Below are 25,987 nucleotides of genomic sequence, written 5' to 3'. Positions count from 1 at the left end.
GTCAGTCAAGTTCCACATTTTAAGGATCTGACTTATTTCGTATTATCTATAATTATTTTTGAATGGATTTGTGCACAAATTATTTGTCTGTATGACCGTAGCACCATTAAAAAGCTGAACGAACGTATGCTTGAAAGTTGATCAATATTGGCACCCTGTTCTTCAAAAACTAACTAACCTATATCATTTTGTAGATGTTTTCGTTTTCTTAATTGCACTTCTATAATTTACTATAATTTACTTCTTATAATTTTAAGTTCAAATATTCACTTATTTTGATCGAAAGTTATTTAAATGTGAAAACAGTTTAATTAGATTGTCTTAGATCAGGAAAACAAATGTAGAATGCTGCCAAATAATTCCATTCATCCCATTAAGTTAGTGGACGGGCAGCATTTCCCTAAGTTTCCCTCAACTCTTTCCCACAATATCGGAAACTTATTAGTTTCAGAATCATACTTATTAGTTTCTTGACTTGTATATCCGGCTTAAGGCTCTTCGTTTTCAATAAACTGAAGCGCTTGCACACCCATTACGGTCCAATCGCTTTTGATATTAGCCTCAAAAAAAAAAGAAGAAAAAAACAACAAGCAAACAAAACAAACGTAGAACAACGAAGCACAGCAACAACGGCGCACAAATATAACTTAAATTGAAAAATGTTTCGCTACCGACAAACAGCCATAAACGCCGCCTTGCCAAGCGCCCCGCCGACTGCTCCTCCACCCCTCGGGGACCGAGCAACTGTGCGTCCGTCAGTTCGCTCGCCCCGTTGCAACATGCAGCGTTCGATACGCGCAAAATTCTATAAAATATATAGAAAAATAAACTAACGAGACCCAAAACGAACAAACAAGCGACAGACAGACAGACAGACAGTCGGACGAACAGACAGACAGACAGATAGATTCGACTGTCCGACGGTACGAACGCGTTACATTGTAAACTGTTTGCCAGACCTGAGTGTGTCCGCCTGTCTGTCCAACTGCTAGACTTCTGACTATCAGTCTATATGCACTCAGAAAAAAAACGTGTGTTTTTCATTCATTAGTTGATTGTGAAAATGAAATACCGATTCAAAATCTTAGTTTATTAAAAAATGCAATTTAGAGAATATGCAGGAAAGGGAATTATTTAATTATTAAAGAGACTGAACTCAGGGTATTACATAATTATTAGTTCAACAAACAAATAATAGAAATTACAAGATTTTCATTTCAAACCAAAAAAACATATAAACTCGTGTGGCCTGGATACTAGGAGAGTCTACATACCAAGTTTGGTGAATGTGGGCTCAGTCGTCTCCGAAATCCAGGCAATCATCCAGACAGACGGACATGGCCATATCAATTCGTCTCGTCATGCTGACTAAGAATATATATACTTAAAGGGGTCGGCGATGCCTCCTTCTGCTTATATATATACTTTGTACAAATCTAATCTATACCCTTTACTTTAGCCCCAACAATTCAGGATCCGAGAAAAAATAAGCAATGGAAGAAGCCAACAATGCAGTTTATTTTATATTCTTTCTGAACGTATACAAACCTAGTTTGAAGGTAATCGGATGAAAATTTAAGAATTTTCATACAAAAATTGGAGCCCATTTCCCCCTTTTGGAGTTTGAAGTTGCGGCAAGTACATAGTACTTTATGACTCCTTTAGTTTGTCGGTGAGAACAAACTGTTTTATGTTTTATGTAGAAATTGTATATAATTGTATGTAGAAAGCATCCATTACCATCATTTGTGATCCTCCATTGAACTGCATTCAATTTCTTCAATAGAGTAACTTCTTTATTCAAATATATAATATTGCGAGTAAGGGAAGTAGCGTTCCATACTTCAATAAAACGTTCTCAAAATAATATATTACTATTTTTACATTCGTACCCCCAATATATTCTTAGTGTAGGTATGTATGTGTGTGGCCCGCGGGGGCCGTCGTACGGTGCTGCATTTGAGAAGGGGGAGTGTGGGGAGGGGGGTTGCAACTAACGACGACGACGATTCACGTCGTTTGCGCCGTTTGTGAATTTTTCGCAACGTTGCTTGCGGGGCTGGCGGAGCTGGCGGGTCTGTGTGGAGAGTGTTGGGGCTGGCGGGGCTCGCGGGTCGACGGAGGCACGCATGTTGTCCATGTCCCCATTCGAGTCAAGTGACGTGTTATCTGTCGCCTTCTCTCAGAACTTTGACTTCTATCAGTTGAATGTCGTTGCAGTCGTCGACGTTGCCTCCGCACCCGCCTCCGCCCTCGCCTCCCCCTTCCTTTTCCCGCATCGTTTGCGTTGCATTTGCAAATTTGACGCTTTTTAGTTGTTGTTGCTGCTGTTGTTGTTTAAGTTGCATTCACAGCGATCGTTGCGCTCAACGCCAATCGATCTCACTTAAGCTGTTTGTTTGCTGTGTTCGGCTACCGTGTTCGCCGCCATTACCACTTTGTTTCCCCCCCACCCCGCCAACCCCTCCCTCCACCCATCCAATAGACAAATGCATTTTACGCGCCTGGCTTGGCTTGGCTTGGATTGGCTTCGAAGCGGCTTTTGGCTCGGTTCAGTGTCAGTGTGTCTATTATGAGCATTATTATGATTATTATTAGCGGCGGGTATTATGGTCTTCACGTCTCAGGCAGCTCCAACGCCAACGCCAGCGTCAGCGTCAGCCCCAGCCGGTTTCCCGCTCCACAGTTGGACACCTCTAGGACTGATGCCTCTTCTAACTTCAACTTCTTATATTTTGTTTTTCTACAAGTAGTCCAAAAGAGGAATGGTTTTCAGACGAAGAGTCTTCTTATCAGAACTAAGAGTTGTTTCTTATTGTTATAGGAAATAGTAGAGAAAAATAGAACAGTGAGGATTTCGAAATTTTGCGCTTCACAGTTGGACACCTCTAGAATTGATGCTTCCTCTAACTTCAAGGCAAGTGAAGATTTTGAACTCCCATTTTCTCTTTCGTGTTTCTATAAGTAGTCCACATGAGTTGAAAGTTTTTCCTTACTGTTCATAGGAAATAGTAGAAGGCATATGAGGATTTTGGAATGGAATTTCCCACACCAATTATTTGTTTATATCGCTATCGGAAAATACAATACAAAAGAAAAACATAAAGAGACACTTTGCTTAACAAAGTCACATTTTAACGTTTTTCTAGTACCAATAGGGTTATTCAAAGGTTTAGGGTACACCATCTTGAGGGAGTGATAGCCAACTTTCACATTTCTTAACGCTTTTCTGCCAACAGTGGGGTTATTCAAAAGTTGTGTGTGACAACCAACTTTAGGATCCTCCTTCTTTACAAAAAGTCTTCCTTGAGATATTCATGGATTTCGCAAATTTTCTCTGCCAACCTATTTTGCTGAACTGAATCCAAACAGCTGGTGCAGCAGTTGCTTTTGAATATTGGAACTAAATCGGATCGGATTGAAGTGTTGTCTGAGTCGGTTATCGAATGGATAAACCAGCTACGACCTCGAGCTAACTAAATGTGGATATAATAGCTAACGTGTATTGGATAGCTTTTAGTGTTACTTAGAAATAAAACTGTAGATACTTCCGATATTTAAAACGAACTTCTTTCCCTTTTTTCTCATTGGTGTTTTCCGTTCATGTTGGACTTGGAAAGGCTTTACTGTTCATGTAAATCTAACTATAGTAGGAGGGAGGGTATGGCTTGGCAATGTGGCCGATGCGTCGCGTGTTGGCGTGCTTTGCTGTCCATGAAAAATGAAAATGAAAACTGAAAACTCACTGCCAAGTGGCGAGCACTTTCCCTCTCGTTGCTTTCCATTTGCAGCAACAACTCCATCATCGCCGGCTTCTGGTTGCTTGCAACTATGCAGTAATTATATTGCACGATCAATTTCCAGACCCCCTCCAACCCACCCCTTTCCCACCCAGCCATGCGGGTGAAACTTTCTTTGAACATATTAATAATACAGTTAAGTGTGTGTGTGTGCAACTAACATTGCATTGCAGTTGGCGAATGTGAAAAACGTCGAGCGGATGAACTGTCCCCGCCACCACCAGCACCACCCCCCGGGCTTGCCGTCGTCATCAGCGACGTCGACGTCGACGCCGGCGTCGATGCCATTGCCGCTTACCTCAGTGCCCGTCTCCGCCAATCGGTTGCGGTTGACGGTCGTACAGTTAGACGGACGTTTGCTTTGGTTGCACTTACACACACACTCATACACTAACATAGTTGTGTGTGTAATAATGGCATTGAAAATCTTTTTCAATAAAACACGTAAACAAACAAAACAAACGAACGAACGAACGATGAAATGAAATGAAAATGAAACGCACACGAAACTTACAACAAATACTCGTATGAAAAAAAAAAACAAAAACAAGATAGATAGCTAGACTAAATGTATGGCAACAATAGCAACAACAATATGGCATTTGGATTGCACTTTTAAGTTAATAGCTTGAGCACTAATCAACGCTTAATAATGTGTGAGAATTTCGTATGATTTACGAGTTATTCGCTATTCGCTGCTCGCTGCTCGCTGCTCGACTGTTGGTTCATATTTTGGGAATTTTCCAACTAAAAAATACAACAAAAAAAAAATGCCTTTGCATTCACATTGTGTTGAACTTGAAAACAGTGGCAGAGCATTTGTTATTGTTGTTGTTGCTACGCTTGATACTGCAGTTTAATCAACTTTGCTGGAGAAGCTTCGAGAAGCTTTTGCGATATGCATTTCATTGGAGAGAGTGAGCGAAACAACAACAACAACAACAGCAACAGCAAACAGCCAAGTTTTGATAAATTCAATTCGATTGGACCTGAATGAAATGAATTATCAACGATAATACGCAGGAGGCGCCAGCTTTTCGACAATTAAAAGATACCTAGAACGATGGAGGTGTCGCTTAGAATACACTGCTTATACTGAACACTGTATTCCACCTTTTGTTACATTCGCCACATAGCCCTCTTCCTATTTGTAAATTCGCAAAATCTATGTTTTCACGGATTACAAAGTTTTGGGCTAAGGATATCAAAAATATTAGTTATTAATTATTTCATTAAATTTAATATTTAATTAAGAAGTTTTAGAAGTTTTGTTTTTGATCATTCAATTATCAATTATTTTGGACATTTAATGATCAAAAATAAATTTAATATGCATCGATTTGTAAACAAATACAACGATTTCAATTCCATTCTATAAATTCTCATTAAATAAATAGATTCCATACAGATCTTCTAAAAGTTAGGTCTACAAAGCTGAGAACACACTGCAAAAATAGAAGTTGTCAGCAAATTATTAAAATGGAGAAAGCTGAACGGTCTGAGAGTCCACAAAAAAGGAATTCAATTTAAAAAATATCATTTCTACTTTCCTCCGAAAGGTGTGAATTAGTCACTTCAACTAAATGTTATGGCAATGAACTGCTTCATCATGTGGATATACTCGAATAGTAATACTTTAATCCTTTGCCACTTTACAATCGCTTTCTTATGCATAAAAGCACCGACATCGTCCACGGCCGAGAGCGAAAGTGAATTCAAAATAAATGAATGTCTTTCGGAAGCAAAACATGCGGCATCGGACGGGGGTATCGGAATCGTAATCGGCATTGGCATCGGCATCGGCACCGGCATCGGTATTGATATCACAGGCGAGCCACTTGAACGTAATGCCATCCGTTAATTAAAATAAATACTTTCCGGCTTGCCAAAATGCTGGAAAACAGCAACAGGCGTCCAAAGCCGACCGATAATGTGAAATTGTATGGCCAAGACGTTGCCTTGCCTTGGCTTTTCTTTTCTTTCATTTTCTTTTTAATTTTTTGTTAGCAACAGTTGTTGCCTTTGCTTTCGATTTGTCTGCGCGTCGACTTGTTTTTCTGTTTTTTCTTTTATTTTCTTTCAATTTGTAGTTTTGCATTGAAAGGAAAAAAGAAGTCAGTCAGTTAGTCAGTCAGTCAGTGTTACTCTACGCGAGTCGTGATTCGTGAATGGCCGATGCCGATGTCGATGTCGATGCCGATGATGATGCCGATGATGACGTTGCCAAAAGAGGCCTACTAAGACACTTTTACTTGGCCCAGACGCAGACAACGGCAACAAGTTGCCGCGACTGGTTTGGCCAATACAGACATAGGCGGTTGCTTGTACTCGTACTCGTATTTGAAATGAGTAACAAATGTGTGTTACACACACACGCACACACACACACACACACACAGCTAGGCGGCTGCAAAGGAAAAACTACGAGTGTGCGAAATTCACTTTCATTATGAATGGCCGACAACGTTGCATACAAATGTGGTCGTCAGTGGAGACTGAAGTCATCCAACCTGGTTAAGTCGGTTAGGAAAATCATGCTTTTCACGTTTTCCATCATCGTCTCTCCTTGTTGTTGTTGTTGCTGTTGTTGCTGACCAAGTTGTAATTTCTGCTTGAAGCCAACAATTGACGAGAGCTACCATTATTATTATTGTTAAATGCGCTAATTGGCCAGCGGTGTGGCTTTCGTGTTGCCAAAGATACGCTACAGTTAATCGCCATAAGAGCAGCATTGTAAATTGCAGGGCTGCCTCGCTCATTAAAAGCAATGGCATGCTCTGCGTAGAAGTTCTTTAATCAATTTTTGCATAGATTGTAAAGAAGGGTGAAAAACTGTGCGGACTTTTGAAGAATGTGCCCCAAAGAAGATTAGTTTTTTGAAGAATGTGCCCCAAGGAACATACAAAACAGTTGAAAAGATATCCAATTGGGATTAAAGGAGATTAAACATTAAAACCTATCAGGCTTGAATAATTAGCGTTTTTAACAAAAATTCTTAAAAAGCCTATCAAGGGATACATTTTTTTTGGTTTTAATTTTTTTGATATTGTACAAAACTGTTTAACTCATCTGCTTTTTGTAAATTGATAAATAAATTAACACTAAAATAGGTTAAGAGAGGTTCCGACAACCGACGATTTTATAAGAAAATAAACCTGCAAGAAATTTTATTATTTTCATCAAAAAACGAATAAACTTATCTGCTTATTGAAAAAAAATAATTGAAATCAAAATAGGTTAAGATGAGATTAAAAAGAGGTTCTGGAAATCGACGATTCTCTGAGAAAATAGTATAACCTGCAAGATTAAGAGTTTCTTTTTTTTTCTTTTGAAATCCCTCTATTCTCTGGGAAAATTTACCCTGCCAAACTTATTTGATAATTGAAAAAAGAAATTGATACTAAAATGGGTTAAGATGAGATTAAAAAGAGGTTCCGAAGAATGGACGATTCGCTGCGAAAATTTAACCTGCAAGAAATGTGATTAATTTCATGATTACGGATTAAATTTGCTTTCTTTAGATTGCAAAAAGTGCGAAACTTAGCTGCTTATTGTAAGGGAAAATTTATGCTGGAATGAGTTAAGTTGAGACTAAGAAGAGATTCCGAAAATTGACGATACTCTGGCAAAGAAACGCCATTAAAATCGTGAAACTTATTGCTATAGTTGAAGTTAGACATCACTTTCATGGACTCTTAAGAACATGTTGTACGTATGGTAGTCTCTTGTCTGTACTCATATCTGCAGGTTCAGTGCCTCCTCAGAGCTCCTAGGCAGCATAAACATAAAAATATAAGATATATGGTTTTTTCTGATTGCAGCTTACGCGTGCGTTTCTGTCATTTTCTCGATGCACGCCAGTCAACATTTTTATCTAAGTATGTTATTTCTTTCCATTTATTTCTTGTTTTTTGCATTGCAATTTTCATTTTGTTGCTACTGTTGTAGTTGTTGTTGTTGTTGTTGTTGTTTTTCTATGCGCGACTTGAATGTTGTTGAGCTTTTCGCTTTCATTTTCTTTGCAGGCTGGCTGGCTTGGTCTGGTCTTGTCTGGTCTGGCAAGCAAAAATAGAAATAATTTGCTTTTTCACAGTTGCTTTTATTTTTATTTCTCTTATTTTTTGTTGCTCTTTTGCGAGAAAATCGAAAGTTTTTCCAGACCATAATGCAAAAAGAAAGTGCAAGTGCAACATCGGGCCAAAGAAAGGAAAAGCACCGACGAGCGACAACAATGCCAGCAACGGCAACAACAACAACAACAACAACAACCACGATGCTGTCGCTGTTGTTGGCAACGGGGCGTATGAGTAACATCGTCGTTGACGACGCTGTGACTTGTTTTGGTCAAATGCAGAGGATGCCATTGTTAGTTGTTGTCGTTGTTGTTGCTGCTGCTGCTGCTGCTACTGGTTTATACTAAGTGCTGTTGTTGTTGTTGTTGCTGGCACTGGCACTGCCACTGCCACCGGCTCTTTGGCGCATTTTCGTTGTCAAGTGCAGAGAGAAGTGGCGAATGCTTTGGAAAATTGTAGAATGTTGTTGGCAATCGCGGTAAATGGTCAAATGAGTAACAGTAAATGTTATGGCCAACAACAACAACATTTAGCGCACAATCAGCAATTTCCTTCGAATAACATTTCAACTGTCCCACTCCGTCTGGCTGTCTTGTTTGTGTTGGGTTGGCTTTTTCTATTGTCTGTTGTCTGCTTGCGGATTTCGATTTCATTTAATTAAAACGCATAAAAGTTTGTTGCCGCTGCTAACAATAGCAACAAAGTTGTTGTTATTGTTGTTGTTGTTGCTCGTCTGCCTGCACTGAGTGCGTCAGAGCGTCTTAAAGTAGTTCTAGATTAAGTGATTAACCCCCTAGCACAAGGCTTTGAAGTTAATTGCATTTCTTTATACATACAAGTACGAAGGATATGCTTCCAAATCGTATCCAAGCCGATGGCAATATTGATTTCATTATTGAAATTGCTAATCCTAAAATGTTACTTTAGTAGCAAAAGGTTCCCCTGAAAGAAATTATTAATCTTTACTTGTTCAAATATGTCTTTAAATGTTATATTCTGCATAAAATGCTCATGTGCTTCAAGCAGTAGATTGAGATTGGAATGTTTTTGAATGTTAAGGAAAAAAGGAAAGCTTCCGAAGTAAATGCATTGAAAATAAACTAAATGTCTGTATTTCTGAATTGGGAAAGGAGCGTGGTGTTCAGTTCGCAGAATCTCCATTTCGAATGAAATACATATATTGATTTACTAGTAAACCCTCTTACCCTTTGGGTACAAAGTATTAAAAAGTGAAGAAATATATTTCAAGCTCCAACAAAAATTTAAAAAAAAAAGTATGCAGAAACCAAGTTTGAAAACGATGGGTTTTAAAATGCAGAATCTTCAAACAAACCTTTTTGGCCTTTTTCTTGACAGACAGGCGGGCCCTAATTTTTCCATAATCGCCCAAGAAATAGAAGTCAGAGTATTGAAAAGAAAGGTCATGAAAGGCGAAAAATGTATGAGAATAATATTGTATGAGAGAACTAGGGTATGGTATATAGAAGCAGCATGAGATTGAAAATTGAAGCCTGCTAGTCCAATCGCGGCTCAAAAGAACAGAATTGTATTAGCTCTTATGACGTGAATGGGTTAATGGACAAGTTAATCAGCTGCTGGACAGTGGCATTTAAGGGTGTCAGCCAAAGTGAATAAAGTCGTGTCATTGCTGTTATTGTAGTTGTTGTTGTTGTTGTTCTCGCTGCCATTGACAGTGACAGACAAAAACTGGGCGGGCCGGTAAGTTGGCAGGCCAGCCAGCCAGCAAGTCAGCCAAGTTGTCGGCCATTCAGTCGGTCAGTCAGTTGGCCAAGTTGTTGTAGTTGTAAGAATCCAATGCTCTTATCATTGACATTGGTAATAAAGTTGCTAAGCCAGCAAAAACAAATGACAACAACAGCAACAACAACCACAAGAACATATACGTCGCTGCATGTTGATGACAAGAAAATAAGACAGAAATATGAAAAGGCGGCAGAAAAAATTCGCACATTAAAAATAATTCTTAATCATGCAAATCGCACACACTCGCACCTTCACATATGCGTATGTATGCATGTGTTTGTGTGTGTGTAGTCGCTGCTGCTTCTTCCTCTTCTGCGTTTTTTTTTCGAGTTAACGACAACGAGACGTCAGTCAACATTGCGTTTACCTTTTGAGGTTTACTTTTCTCCTCTGCTCTGCTCTTCTTTATTCTTCTTTTTTGCGCTTCTTTATTATTTCTGCTGCCGTCGACGGGCGCGCTTTTTTATGTAATTTCAATAACAAGCAAACTGTCGCTGTAAGAACCGACAACAAAAGCGAAGCAGCAGCAGCAGCAGCACAAGTTATATAAACAAGCCGCTTATGACAGCAGTTCAGATATACATATGTACATACATATGTATAAACAGATATACATATATATTTATACGGACGGACATAATGAGTTGTTCTTAAGCTGCGGTCATGGCTTCTCTTTTGGCCACATGCTTATTTGGTCTATTTGGCCGCAATAACCGCTTTACAGCCAATTGCAAGCGCATTACTCATACGCCGCGTTCGCCAGAATTCAAATGTAAATGAAACACATGGCAAAAAGTTAATGCAAAAAAAGTCTCTCGACCACGACTATATTGTGGCGGTCAAGTGCAGAATATAATCACAAGCAGCTCTGTTTTTTTTCGCCCTTTTTTGCGGAGCGAGTGGGAAAATAATGCAACAACAGAAGGTTCTCCATTTAGTTGGAAAAGTGCTGTGTGGCTCTAAAATATTATGCTTGGTGTCAAAAGTTTGCTGCCGTAATTGCTCGACATGTCGAGCCAACAAGCATTTTGTCGCAATTCACAATTCACAAAGCGAGCAACATTTTAAAATAATGATAAATTTGAACATGTCGAACGTGACAAAATCCAAATAATTTCACAAAATTGAAATAATTGCACAAAATCAAAAACTTCGTAAACAACTCTAAAATAAACAGTTTAAAGATTTGTTTCTACCGAAATTTCAAAACATCGAAAATCTTTTACAAAATCGATTTTATGAAGTGACGTGTATAATAATAACTATGTAAATGGCTAAATGGAAATGATATTAATATATCATATTCAATCTAATGACTGAAAGGTTTCCTCTATTCTTTCGAGCATAATTTGCTACTCGTAGATATATAGCAGTTGCTTGAAAAGAAATTCCAAAGTATTCAGCAGTCTAGACTTATAACGAACCTCTTTTCTCATAGTATTCACATCCAAACATTCCATATATATAACATAATTATAGCCAAGCGATCAACTCTTAACTGCCTATTGATCAAAAGATGAAAAGTCCCAGTTTTTTACTTTATTCCCACATCATGAAAACAGAAATAACTCAAGATACTTTATGTTTATTCGGCAGCATATAATTAGTAATAATAAATCGATAGGCTCATATTTCAAAACCCTTAAGTGCTTGCGACTGCCATCAATGATGCGACATATTTCGCAATTAAGGCACCCCTTAACTGGCTCGCCCCCGGAGAGTGCTGGAAAGTGCAGCATTGCGAATAAATGAAATAAGATATACTTGTACTTGATTCGTCTAATCTGGTCGCATCAAAATTAAATCAAAAGCAGGAGAGATTTAACCTACAAGCGCCCCAGAGGCGCAGACAAAGAACTATATATGTATGCAGCAATAAATGCTGACGGCATTTAGTGAGATTGCAAATGCCAAACAAAGACCCCCAATCCCCGAATACTGGACTAAGCGTAACAATTACAAAGTCTGAAAGAATTTAGCAAATAAGTTTGACAAACGTTGCCATCGCAATCGGGAGTGTTGGGGAAACGAAACGAAACGAAACGAAAAGCAATGTCTGCAGGTTAGTCAGTCACTCAAGCCATTCACTTGTCCGCCCCTCGCCCTCACCCTCACCCTCAAGCTGAATCTTGCCTGCACTGCCCTGCCCCCCTTAAGCTCGCTAGACAAGCGTCGCAGGTTGGTTTGTTTTTTTTTTTGGAGGGGTTTGGGAGCCAGGCGCGTGTGCTCGATGGATGATATCAGGTCATTCACTGTTTGGCACTCACAATACTGCTGTCTCGTCTGCTGTCCCGATGATGTCGACGTCGATGTGGATGTAGATGTGGATGTGGATGATGATGATGATGATGGGACCAACGACGAGCGATTTTTGTTTGTTGCCAACAGTTTCGGCTTCTGCTTAGAACGCCATTCTAAGTTCATTTGCACGAAAATGCTGGAAAAAAGGGCAAGCTCTAACCAATACCACGATTTGGCCTCGGCTCGCAAGCGCCCGACAGTCCGCCCCTAGCCCCGACTGCAAGCTAAGTGCTTCTTCTACTGCTTATTATACATTTCCGACATCTTCCTTACCATCACACGACCGTCTGGCAGCCGTCGTCACCGTCACCGTCACCGTCGTCGTCCAATCACACACATACAGTGAAGATACAGCAAGAGGATAATATAGACTACTCTTTATCTCTAAGCCAGGATGATCTTATGCAATATTTGATTATTATATAATTTAAATGCATTATATTTGTGCTTAAATTAACTATAAAATATTTCATTTCTATAAATTGAAGACTACTTTCTATTTTAAAAGCAGGTATTACAAGCACCTCAATATATTTTCATCACCGAAAATCTGTAAGATTGGAGAATACTCTCTATTTCCCAATTAGGAACAAAAGTAGTGAAGAACTATCTCATAAAAGATAATATATAGTATCATTTTTATAAATTCTTTTGGTATTAAAAGGACCTCTATTATATTATCATATGAGATATTATATTTTAAATTCTGTGAGATTGGAGACTTCCTTTCATAGAAGATCTTGTAAAAGAATTAGGCCTGTTCTCTTTTCTCGAATTCGTTACAATTAGTTGAAATCGATTTACCGAGCACCTCATACTATAAACAATTGAGTAATTCTATAAAATCCGCAATTTATATAAATCAAGAAAAATGTTTGATCGAAATCAGCAACGGTAAAAGGTTTTAATCCAGAAGTGTTTTAAAGTGTAAGCTAAATGATACAATAACTAATGAAATGCAATGAAAGGCAAAATCTAACATAATTCAAAAGGAATTGAGAAAGATATAAATATGAGAATCGCCCAGAAGAGTTTAAAGCAAAATTCAAATGATCTTAATTATGAATTTAATTATGAACTTTAAACAACACTTTATAGAGTGTCCAATTTGGATTAAACTTGTCTTAATCGATTGGTCTTGAATCTCAGATTTTCGCATCCAATACCGATATCTCACATTGAAGTAATTACTTTTCGTTCCACTTCTAATGTAGTTGTCTTAAGTTCCGTTTTGACATAACATCTATATCCATATTAATCGATTTCTAACAATGTACCTTTGTGCGAAGGTTACTGTAGTTAAAAATTGTGGCAGGAGCAGCTCTGTAGATTTGCAGTCGTCGCAATCGTCGTCTGTTCAATGACTTCTGTTGAAACATGAATCGACTACACAAGCCTAGCCCCAGTCCAGGCCCAGAGCCCAGAACCGACCCCAAAACCAAACCGAATCGAAACTGGTAGCAGTACGCGGGTTTGAAGCAACCTGTCATATGTAGGGATTGTATAGGGAGCGAGGGGCACACACACACACACACACATACACAACCATACTCTTACGAGTATACTCGTATATGCATGCATGCAGACAGACGCGACACCCAGCAGAGCCACCTAATACGCTTCCTCTTCAAAATTCTTTCGCCACTGCTTTTTCGTAATTGTTGTTGTTGGCAAAGGAGCCGTCTGTTGCTGCCAACCCCGTGAAGGCGCAACTCAAACCGCTCGTTTCTATTTCTCGGTACATTGGACACATTTCACACACTCACACACACAGACACAGACACACTGATACATGCGAGCTCAAAAGTATGTCTGTGTCGCCGTCGCCGTCGCCTCATTTAAGCCATGCACCCCCACCTCCACCCTCGCCGATTACTCCGCATGCCCCAGACAGGGACAACTTCTAAAAACAAAACTCTTCCTTCTGCTGAGCAATGCGTTTCGTAGTTGTTGTTGTTGTTGTTGCTGCTATTATTCTTGTTTGCTTCTTCTTCTACTGCTGCTGCTGCTGCTTCCTTTATTACATATAAAAATACTATGTAGAAGACGGAGAACACACACACACGCACACACATGAATCTTCAAGTAAATGGAAAGGCCCCCAACTAAACAAACGGAAAGTGAAAATTTGCTCCACTGCCATCGCCATCGCCATCGTCGTCGTTGCCGTCGTCGCTGTCGTCGTTGCCTCTGTCGCAGTCGCAGTCATCGCTGTCGTTCGGGAGCTTCGCTCTTTGCGTGTACTTGGAGAGCGCCAATAATAAACTCACACTCAGTTGGCGCAAGTGTGTGCATTGAGTCATAATCGTGTCGATTGCACGATGATTGCAGCAGAAGCCAGAAACAGAAGCGACGTCGCTGTTGCCTGTCTGCCCAGTCTACTCACGCATACATACAACTACACAATTATTTGGACTCTCTGGTCTGTTATTATTTAATGCACCATACTCTCACAATGCTTCCCATTAACATGATCGCAGAGCCTTTTTAACTTGGCCTGACCCATTTGGCCAACATGACTGAAATGCTCTCGCCGTTGTTTTAGACTGTGCCACTCGTAGCTCGTCGCTCGCCACTCGCCACTCCGGCACTGACGTCGGCAGCAATTGTTGGCACTGGGTCTGGGTCGTTTCTGTTTAATCTCATGCGCCTGCTCTATGTTTTTGTGTAGGCAACGTTTTAAAGCGTACGGAGCAGAATTCGTTTTCATTTTCATTGCGTTGCACAGTGGGGCAGTCACGGTTTGACATGCAACTTGCAAGACTTTGCATTAAATGAAGAGAAAATTGTTTCTGAAAGATTTTAGTTGAACGTTTTATCTCCGTAGTTAGCAATATTGCTTAGGAACTAAAACTTGTTTTTAACTCTGTGCATTTAACATGTTCATTAATTTCCAAAAACCTTTAAATAACATGGGTGAATAACATTAAATGCTTCCAGTATTATTAACAAATGTTATTTTTTTAGGTTCGCAAAGAGTCCATAAGTATTTTCCCTGAAATAGTTCTGAAGTAGTTCAAGATCAATATCTGCCCACTGTGCATGCCACTCAACGTGCCCCAAAGTCGCAGCGCCTGCAAAACCCATCACAGCAAGAATTGCATGCAAATGCGCATGTGGCACACAAACCCCCAAACGCAAATACAACAAGCCTGCATAAGCACACACACACACACACACTAACACCCGTGCATACACATAGAGACATAATGTTGGAGCCCGCAGTAGCTGCGGCAGCAGCATCAATTCAGAGACTACCAACAGCAAGCGGGGCACTCAGCCCCAACATATTGGCGCTCTCGCTCTCGCTATCGCTCTCTCACAACTCACACACACAAGACGAACAACTGTTTGTTTGCCATTTCAGTTCAGTTTACATGGCGCAGCGCTCTCTCTTTCTTTCTCTCTATGCGGCTGCTGTTGCTGCTGCTGTCGGCAACATTTTTCGCAATAGCAGCGCTGCAGCAGCAATGGCAACAGCAAAAGCAAAAGCAACAACATTCGTTGGCTCGTCTGTTTAGTCGGCGCGAGCCAAGCAAGCAAGTCAGTGTTGGTTGCCATTTCGTTGTCATTCGTCGCGGCGGCTTTTTTGCCATACACCTTGCCCACTGTGCGTAATAGCAACAACAACAACTACAAAAATACCAACAAACAACCAAAACAGCAACAACACGAAGAAACGTGAGCGAGTGGGGCGCGCGCGCGCGTTTTGCCAGTGCTTTCTGCTAATATTATTGCTGTGTTGTTGCAATTCGGTCGCAGCTGCTGCCGCTGCTGCCGCTGTTGTCGCGGCCGACACTGCCGACGTCGACGTCGACAGAGTTGCGTTTGCAACGTTTGTTTGAGTCTAACAAACACTCGCAGCGGTTTTGTGCTAACTTTAGATTTTAGTTTTGCTGATACCGTAAGAGATAAATGACGTGCCGCCGCGTCTGGCTCACAGCAAAGTGAAGAAACATTCATAACCAATAGTAAGAAGTAGACTGGCAACTACAACAACAATATCAACAACAACAAGTCGCAGCTGCAACAGTCTTTGATTTCGTGCGCGCGTCTAGTTAGCAACATGCAACAAAGCTGCATGTAGGAAAAGCAAAAATATATTTAAAAAATAGAAATAAACTGCAACAGAGTGTCGTGCATTTTTCCAGTGTGTTGGTGTTGTTGTTGCAACTAGTTTTTGGCTGCGTTCTAAATAATTTTGTTAAAGTCGCAGTCGCCATGTGTGTGCTGGTGATGGTGGTGTTGGTGTTGGCATAAAATGTGCCCCAGTGTGTGCGGCATTTGCCGTTGCATGCAACGCGCAGCAGGGCCGGAACAGCTGCCACAGCGGCCAACCAGCCAACAAGTCATAAATGTCGCTGCCTCGTCTTCATCTCTGTTTCCATCTCAGTGTGTGTGAAAAGCAAAAGCAAGAATAAAACACGAGCAATTCAATTAAGTGGCAAAATTGCATTACATGCCACTGATGTACCCTTTGAGTGCACCAACAAAAACAAAAACAACAACAACAACAAAAACGTCCAGCGTCCAAGTTAATGTACAAACCAAGCAACCAAGCAACCAATAAACAAACAAATACACACAAATGTGCTGCAATTAAATGAAATTATAGCAAAATTCTCCTTATTGGAAATACAAATACCTCAAAGCAGCAATGAAAAGCTAAACAAATTTTAAATTACATTTTTCAAGAGCAAGTACAACAACCACAAACAGCAACAAACAACCACAAACAGCAACAAACAACAGCAAACAACAACAAAAACAAAGTGCAATTCTCTTCGAGTCATAAGCAAAACTAGTAAAATTTTTGTATGCAACAAAAATGTTCGAACATTGAGCGGACATTGGAGCGTATACGCAATATTTGATTTCACTTTAGAAGCATATATATTTGAAAAGCAAAAAACAAAGGCCTGCAACATGATTATGGTGCAACATTTGGTGGCGCCCACGGCGCATAACTTTAGTGTGAGTCAGGCGGCGCTCTCCACAGTTTCCTCCTCGCCCTCGTCCTCCTCGTCCTCATCATTGTCTTCATCGTCGTCGCTGTCATCGTCCTGCTCCACATCGTCGGCCTCGCCACCGAGCTCAGCAGCCGCCTCACCCACCACTGCAGCATGCACCACGCCGGTGGCATCGCCACAGCTTCCCAACACGCCCACCTCGCCGGCACGCAGCAGTCCGATTCCAACTCCCACGCCCATGCCAGCATCAGCCACAGCGGCAGCGGCCATTGGCAGCTCAGAATGTGCCGACGAGGAGGAGGATGCCGAGATGTCGCCCGAACATCTCTCAGAAGCTGACACTGCCACTGCCACAGTCGTCGCGGATACAGTGCAGCCGCTTGAAGGTGCCATACAGGAGGAGGAGGAGGAGTGCGCAACTAATACGTCCATTAAGGAGGAAGCAGCGGAGCCGAAGTCACTGGCAGAGCAGGCAACGGTAACGACAACGGAGGAACTGGACGAGGCCAGCACCGAGCATCGTGAGTTCAAAGTCCTTTACAACCATTTGCGGCAGCAGAAGCCGCTGGACAAGACGCGCAACACCTGGGACGATGTTTCTAAGATTCTCTGGGAACGCAAGCAGCAACTCCAACGCAGCTCCGTCATCACCACCAGTAGCAGCAGCGGCAACTACATGGTGAACCACACCAGCCCGCCAGCCGCCAAGCCGGAGCAGCCAATAAGCGACATTGACGACGAGGATGCGGTTATCGATGAGGATGCGGATGCGGATGCAGAAGTGGATCCGGATGCGGATCCAGATATGGATGCTGATGCGGATGAGGAGTGCAATGCCAATTTCGATGAGGAGCCCTACCAAGACGACTACGATTCGCCATTGGATCTGTCCCTGAGTGCCAGCAGAGCGACAACAACGACGGTCGCAACCAATCGGCGCCGAGGACGCACCTACTCGGGCACCGAATCCGACGATTCGGCACAGTGCGAACGAGCACGTATGCGCCTCAAGCCCGAGGAACGTTCGGCCGCCTACAAGAAGAGCCTAATGAAGCGTTACTGTAAGTTCTAACAAACAATTCTATTAGAGTACTGCATGGAGTGCAGTTGCAACTTAAATTCGGCCAATAATACTGAGTATAAATAATTAATCATTAGTGGAGTTCAAGCTCATATACATATACATATACATACGTATGAGTTCCGTTAACTTATAAATTAGAGCCTTTCCTAAGTGGAGTTAATACGAGTAGTCGAATAGTTTTGAGATCAACTAACTTTAAACTAATATTCAATATATTAGAGCTCTCTAAAGCTTAAACTCATGAGTTTATGACCCAATATGTTTGTCTTAATATAGTTCTTGGTGATAGTTAATAGTTAGTTAATTAAATTCCATTCGGAATAATTCAATTATATCAGACACTTTAATTATCATTTTTATATATACATATATATAAACGTTCCAAGTCTAATTGTTTGCTTTAAGAAAAGTATTAGAGTTCTGCATTATTGAAAAAACACTCAAATTATTGACTATGTATTGTTTCATAGAAAATAATATAAATGTATTTTTTAGTTCCTTTTTTTAAAATAACAAATTAAGTAAATAGAATAACCTATTTTCATCTAATGAATCCCTTAAAAAGAGTTGCTTAGAATTATGATTTGTTCTACCCACAAAATAGGAATAGAAAACTCATTAACAGACACCCTTCACATAAATACTCTGATATTCGTACTCAGAAAATGGTACCGAAAAAGAGATTCAAAGTTTATCCATAACTATTACTCATTCGATTAATTATGCATGCATTTATTCCTATTCATAAGCTGTGTCAAATTTTATTATGGGGAACCCCTCTAGTAATTGCACACTTCACTCCATGCAGGACTATATCACCTAGAAATATCGATGAGTCAGTCACTTTTTGAAATGTCTAAACATATTTATACTCGTGGAAACTGTAAACAAACAATCGTATATCTTTCGCATACCAAAAAACACAACAACAGAAACAACAGAGAAAAAACATAAAAAACAATTTTATGCAAGTTGTGAAATGTCAATTTGGCAACAACAAAATAAAAATGTATAACAAAATAAAAGAGCAGCTAGGAAAGAAACAAAGACCACTAAACAGGCGAACGCAAAATAAACATTATTTAAAATAGCGCAATTTCCGCAGCGCTGTCGCCGCCGTCGTCGTCGTAGTCGCTGCTCTAAGCAAAAAGCTGATTTGTATTTTTTTATATATGTTATTATTTTGCCTTTTTCTTGCTCGGCGTGCACAATCGACTGGCTAGCTGACTAGCTGACTAGCTGACTGGCTTCGTAACAGTTTCCTAACCCACCTCAACAATTTTATTGATTACTTTAGGCGGCAGCAAGCAGCAACCAACAACAACAACTACAAAATGTGAGCGGCATCACCAGCCGCCAGCTGTGCATGTGTATGTGTATGAGTGTCTGTGTGTGTGTGTGTGAGTGGGGCGGTGGGGAGTCTGCCGCTCAATTGGCTATGGGAGAGCGCACAAGCGCGTCTAGTGAGCGAACGATTCCCTCAACTATCAGCGCTAAAACTCACGTGCGGTCTCTCTCTCTCTCTCTCCCAAGCGTGCTCATTTACTCTCACTTGTATTTCTGTTAGTTTTTGTAAAATGTAAACTTTTCCATGCTGTGCGACTGTGTGTGAAATAGATTTCAAGTCACTCGAGCTCTGCTCCAAAACTGCCGTCAACTAGATACATGCATACCCATATACATACATACATACGTACCTACATACATAAACATATATATTTTACACTTGCTATAAAGATATAACCCTAGCGGCAACAGCAACTTGTTTCTGTTGTTAGCTTTACTTTTACACCGCAGCGTCCGTCGTCGCAGTCGCGATTGTAGAATCGCTGCTTACTTCACATTTGACTTTTGCAAGAAGCGTCAGCGGCAGCAGCACGAGACGCCCGCATAGAGCATAAACACTCAGAAAAGGGCAGCAGGTATTGGCGGAAACGTTGCCACTTCTGCTACTTCTTCTTATTTCGCTACTGCCATCATTGCGGTGGGCGAATTGGATTTGCTTTACGCTTTATGGTTTACAGTGCAGCCAGCACATCACATGACAGATTTATGCATATTTTATGGCTTTGCGCTGCGCTGCGCTGCTTGGAGCAGCTGCCGCTTACGAGCTGCCAAAGCATATTTTAAAGCAGATAGACAGACAGATAAAGAGACAGAAAAGAGTTAAAGCTCAGCCATTACATTCCCATTGGGGTGCGTATGCACCTAGGGTCTGATCTAATTAAGGTTAGTTTACACGAGTTGTTGCGATATCATAAAGCCATTAAACCGAATTGCTTCGTTTATTGAGGTTATAAATGTAATGTTGAAATAAAGTTTATGCTTATTGATGTATAATGGATAACATAATATCTTTAGCCATAAATGGGGTTTTCCAAGCTAGAAACTACACTGGGAGATAAAACAGAATCTTTTAAAACCAAATAAGAAAACACTTTTAAAATAATTGTAAATAGTTTACATTGTAGTTTCTATTATTTACAATTTGAATAATACTTGTACATACATATAAGTATGCTTGTCAAAATATTGTTATAATTAATGAAGGCTAATATTCTATTTATAGAACTATCGGCAAAGCCTACACACACACACACTCACACCCAACTCAGATAGATTAGAACCGGCATATTTATACAAATGTGTGTTTGCCCACATAAATTGAGTCTCAACTAAAACTATAGGTTTTTAATGAAAACGTATCAAAAATGTTTAAAAAATAATGTCAGAAATAAACTCACTTGTCGCTGCTTTTTGGGCGCAGTTGAGTCTCCATATTTCATTTTCTTTTGAATGTAACCAACCACCTGTAGGTAATTTTTAATGCTTTCGAATATGTTTTCCATTACTCTGAAATTATAGAAATAATATTATAGTTGTGGTTAAAGAGTACCAAAAAAAGATGCTACTTAACAGTCTGTTAGTGCCTGCACATCTGTAAATATCCCAAAAGCAATGTAATTCTAACAGCTGTAACAGTCAATTGGATCGTTTCCAAATAGTCTCATTTGGGGCTAAAAACAAAATAAAAACAAACTTCTTTTGAAATACAAGTAAAGTATAATATTCCCAGCCGTAAACAAAATAAAAATCATTTGGAAGCCAACCCTTTGCGCAAACTTTTGACAAACTTTTTTTAACAATACACTTACATACCTATGAGTGTACATTTTCGCACAAGATGCCGACGACAACATTTGAGTTATTTATGTCTATGTTTGCGTGTGTGTGTGTGTGTGTGTGCATGCGTGTGTGTGCATTTTCCGCCAATGCTTTCGACATACAAACACGCAGACATTTCATTTAACCTTTTTTTCTACACGACTTCATTTCGCCTTTGTTTTGTTTTACCTTCAACCTTTTGGGGTTTCAACAACAACAACAGCAGCAACAGCAACTACGACAACAACAAGAGCAGCGTCGACGCCGGCCCTGTAGCAGTGGCAGCGACCACCTCCCTTACCAGCACTCTTCGTGCTCTCCTCAACGCCCACACGTCTGTCTGAAACGCAACTTTCAATTGCGAAATGCTGAGAGCGACTTTACAGCCTGTTACACAGAGCACGCTCACACCTCCCCCCACCCCGCCCACTCTCTTACGTATGTTGTTTTTTTTACAGCAACGGACCAGCTCTGTTTGTATTTGTGTGCCTACATACATCCGTACATGTGCGATTCCGTGTGTGTGTGTGTGTTGTGTGTCTGTTTGCCGCTGTGGGAAATAGTGGAAAAAAGAGCGTAAGCTGAGTGAAGACTTGACAGCCGCAATAACGAGCAGACACCTCTCCGCCCACTCCTGCCCGCTGGGGCCAGTGCTTTTGCTTAGACTTATTTGCTAAGGCCTAACGCAAAACGTTTTGAGGTAGGTTGGGAATAGATTGGCAACAGCGCGCGCATACACACACACACACACACATACTCGCACACAATTCCACAGACATGGTGCGCTTTTTTCCTTTTTCTTCTACTCGGCAGGGGAAAACTTAAATTTCTCGTTTCATGTTCAGGCCGCAAGAAATTAGCAAATCATTTTCTTTTTCTTACGCAGCTTGCGTCTGTTTCGCTGTTAACCCAAATACGGCTCAGCTTTAGAATTATGTAAGACCCCCAAGTGCCGAGTCGTTGCTGTTGCTGTTGCTTTTGCTATTGGTCTTGTTGTTGTTGTTGTTGTTGTGGTAGCGTACATATGTTGTAAGCGCAATTAATTGGCTCCGTATCCACAATCAGCTCCAGTTCTCATTTCTGTGTATGCTCCGGTCTGTCTGGTTGTCTGCCTGTCTGTTGATCAGTCTGCCTAGCTGCTTGTCTGCCTTATCTGTCAGTCGATTGAACAGCCGATAATTGATAACCGGGCACTGCCTCAACTAGTCGCTCGCCGCTGCAGATAATGCCGCATTATTATGTCATGCGAATTGTGCTTACATTGCGGATTACAAAATACGCGGTTCATTTATAAATAGCGGCCGCCACATTTCTACGTTCCCATGTAAACAAATCGCTGGGCAGTGGGAAAATGGCAAGCAAGGGAGAGTGGGAGGGAGGGCTTAGGTTGAAGATCAAGTTCTACAAAGGGCACTACGAGCGAAGATTAAGCTTGATTAGTAAATGAGTTAATATTTTTTATTGCCTTTCCTATTAGTACAACTTTTACTTTGCATTTTGTTCTGCGACTATTTTCCACCTAGGTATTCTGATTTGTTTTTGCATACAAACACAGAATACTTAAGTACATATGTATGTATATACATTTTCTATACATGCAGATTCGTCACTCCTAGTTTTTTTTTTTCGTGAGTTGTTCAAATTCCCCTTTTTGCAATAATTGCCGCGTAAATGACGTTCGTTTGTTCTTTGTTTCCTCTGAATTGCTTTATCCACTTTCTTCGTTTACATTTTTGAATTGTCAAGATCAGCTGTTTGTGCAGTTGTTGGTATGTGTTGTTGTTGTTGTGGCAATGCAGCTTTCATTTTGTAATTCTTTTCGCATGCTTTGTATTCTTATGTTCTCGTGCTTCCAATTGGGATCGCGTGTACTAACACTATCACTAATAGTGTTAGAAAGCGGCTAATGTTTCTGCAATGTGCTGTAATTCAAATATACATAGATTTGCACTATTCATTTGTGTGAAAATAATTTTCATATCTGATTGTAGCTTTAAATTGTGCTCCACTCAGAATACTCGCAAAACATGAATTTTTCTGAGAACTGCCAGCTTAGGGCCCGGCTTTATTCTGAATAAGGCCGCGATCAGCAAACTCTTGCCCAGAAAATCCCCCCTAGCTATTCAAAGCGGACGTGTGACAAACATAATCCAGAAATGTGAGAAAGTTCCCCCTCTGAAGAGGGAGATCTTAAGTGTTAATTTGCAGAATACAAAGACAACAAATTTATGAAAACGGAATTAAGATCTACATATAATATAAAAAAATGCTATTCATCTATTATTTAATAATAAACACTTAATAGCGAACCATTAAATGCTAAATATTATGCAATAAAATGTACTTGAGAGCAGGAGAAGCAAGCAGAAGAAGAGAAAGAAGAAGGCGAGGACAAATGTGGGCGCGCTTTGGGAAGAAGACATCAAATAGCGCAAATATTACAAAATTTCACTTTTTTCAGCATCAGAGTTTATTTATTTGCTTATTGTTTTTTTGTTTCTTGTTTTTTGTTTTTGGGCAGCAAACTCACAAATTGCGTTTCAACGAAATGCGTCAAATGCAGTATATTATAAAAAATTATATTAATACATATGTATGTATGTATGTACAAGTATGTGTATAAGAAATTAAGAAGGCATCAAATCAGAAACAACAGAAACAACAGACAGAACAGAGCAACAGTCAGCCGAAAATTACAGTATATTTCCTTTGTGCGAGAAACGAGAAATTCAAGCAACAACAAAAACAACAACAACAAAATACAACTCATATCATTGCTTAATGCGGAAATATTGAAGAAGAATTTGTTTTCGCTGCCTTTTTATTTTTATTATTTTATTTCAATTCGTTTACTGTGCTGTCGCTGCTCCTTTTGCTGCTTATTAAAAATAACGCAAGCACGACACAAAACAAAAAAAAAAAGAAAGAGTGTAAACATACATATACAGATAGACGCTGCCATATAAGCCACGACGACGTGAAATTACGCTTTATATAGCTTAAATAAACAATAAGAATAATACAGACACATCACCACACACACACAACACACATACGTGTATATCTGTGCGCTGCCTCGTGCTGCGCCTGCTTGTGTCTGTATGTGTGCGTTATCCGCGAGACCTTGAACTTGAGACTGAATTTCCAAAAAGCACAAACACACATACACACAAACACGAATACAAATTTACTACATATACATACATATGTATGTATGTATGTATATGCAAACGGGCCAGCCAGGCAGGCAGGCAGGCAGGCGGCAGCAGACAACACATACAAACAGAGCCGCTGCGACGACAGCAAAAAAGTGAGCAACATTCACACAAATACAAAGAACAACAAAATGCCGCTTTTATTCTTTACACACACACACGCACACAAGCCAAAATAAGTCAGCAGAGGCAGTGGCAGTGGCAGAGGCGGCTCCCACTTAAAAACAGAACAGGAATTCATGTGGACGCCTCTCACAACGGGAGAGAGTGCCTGTGTGAGTGTGAGTGCAAGAGCGACAATGGGAGAGCACAAAAAAATATGCCGACAATTCTGATTAGGGTAGGGGGAATTTGGGGAAGGGATTGGCAATTGGGAATAGGGCACGGGAATGGGAACGGCCGCAAAAATCGGGAAGTGTGTGCGAAGCGGTCTGCGGGAGAATGAAGCAACAACACCAATACCAACAACAAACAAATACATAAATTATAATATTTAAATATAGAACTTTTGCGTTGTCGTTGCTGTTGATTCTACTGCTGCTGCTGCTGCTGCTGTTGCTGTTGTGTGTCTTTTTCTGCTGCTGCTGCTTCTTCTTCTTCTTGTCAGTTGCTTTCTTTCATCATTGTTGTTGATTTTTCGTATATTACTTTTGCTTAATCGGTCGTCAGCGTTGTCGCCCATTGCTGTTGTTGCAGGCAAATAAGCAAATAATCAAATTGAATTGCTTTCGTTGCAGCCCCTTCGTTAAACCCCTAAACAGCCTATAACTGCATACACATGTCTGTATATTTAACACATTTGCATGCACATTAATTTTGTCAGTTTGGTCAGTTTGTAAATGTTGTTGTTGTTGTTGTAGTAGCTGGCAGGCAGGCGCTTTTGTTTTTGGCAATGCAATAAAATGTATTATTAACAATAAATACGTACAAATACATACGTATGTACATATTTATTGAACACAATTCAATTCCGGTTTTCGCAATATATAATATAAATATAAAATTTATTACCTTTTGCCCAAAAATGATGTCAAAAAATTGTTTTTTCTGTATAAACATTTCACTGTTTTACATATGAATGCATTCGTTATTTTCCATGTAAATGCCAAAATGATTCTGGAATACTTTTTAATGCCATTTAAATAAGATTTGCATTCTAAACGTGCATGTCTCATTACTTTTTAATTAACGCAACTTTTTCCTTCTATGCTAGCTGTTAATACGTTGCTGTTAACTAATTGAGTAACAGGCTCTCTGCTAAGAATGAATGTAAAATATGACATAAGCATGTTAGTTGCAGTCTGTTGCTTTACACGCATTACAATTCAGCTTTTTTACTTCTAATTAAATAACTACATTTAAATTGTTCTACGTCCTTACCCACAACTCTTGTCTTAGCTCAAATCTTTAAATCTAATCATTGCACCACACCGCTATAAATTTACTGCTGTTAACTAACTGAGTGTTAATATCGCTGTTAAGTTAAGCAGCATGTTACATTCAGTTTGTTTGTTGTAAAGGGGAAAAAGGGCAACTAGTTTTTGAATTGATTTGCTTTCTTCGATTTAATAATGAAAATGCAGTACAATTATTCAACTCATGACTCTAGCACGGA

The 25,987-nt window shown here is 40.1% G+C and overlaps 1 protein-coding gene across 1 annotated transcript in view; it reads left to right on the top strand.

Moving 5' to 3' along the window:
* LOC115632281 (ecdysone-induced protein 74EF) overlaps positions 1 to 25,987 on the top strand; it is a 52,782-nt gene that overhangs the window by 16,750 nt on the left and 10,045 nt on the right. The gene's annotated exons all lie outside the window — the stretch shown is intronic.

This window comes from Scaptodrosophila lebanonensis, unplaced genomic scaffold (assembly GCF_003285725.1).
Source record: "Scaptodrosophila lebanonensis strain 11010-0011.00,11010-0021.00 unplaced genomic scaffold, SlebRS2 tig00001415-arrow-pilon, whole genome shotgun sequence".
Taxonomy (NCBI): domain Eukaryota; kingdom Metazoa; phylum Arthropoda; class Insecta; order Diptera; family Drosophilidae; genus Scaptodrosophila; species Scaptodrosophila lebanonensis.
Note: the sequence above shows the minus strand (reverse complement) of the source record. Positions and strands in the feature narration are given on the sequence as shown.